Raw genomic sequence first — 406 nt, forward strand, 5'->3', positions numbered from 1 at the left:
CCTGGAGACACCCACCTGGTCCAGCCGTTCCCGAGGGATTTGGGGTGGATCCAGGGCCTGGAATCGTGGCCGGGGGCATCCAGGGGCAGCTGGAAGGGAGGAGGGGGATGGGTCCAGTTTGGGACTGGGAGGGTCCCAGTTTGGGTGGGGAGGGGACCTGGGGCCCAGTTTGGGACTGGGAGGGCCCCAGTTTGGGATTGGGAGGGTCCCAGTTTGGGTGGGGAGGGGGCTGGGCCCAGTTTGGGACTGGGAGGGTCCCAGTTTGGGATTGGGAAAGGGTCCCAGTTTGGGTGGGGAGGGGGCCTGGGGCCCAGTTTGGGACTGGGAGGGCCCCAGTTTGGGACTGGGGAAGGGTCCCAGTTTATGATTAGGAGGGTCCCAGTTTGGGATTGGGAGGGTCCCAGTT

The sequence above is a fragment of the Neopelma chrysocephalum genome, unplaced genomic scaffold, assembly GCF_003984885.1.
Source record: "Neopelma chrysocephalum unplaced genomic scaffold, ASM398488v2 Primary Assembly neopelma1_93530, whole genome shotgun sequence".
NCBI classification, from domain to species: Eukaryota; Metazoa; Chordata; class Aves; order Passeriformes; family Pipridae; genus Neopelma; species Neopelma chrysocephalum.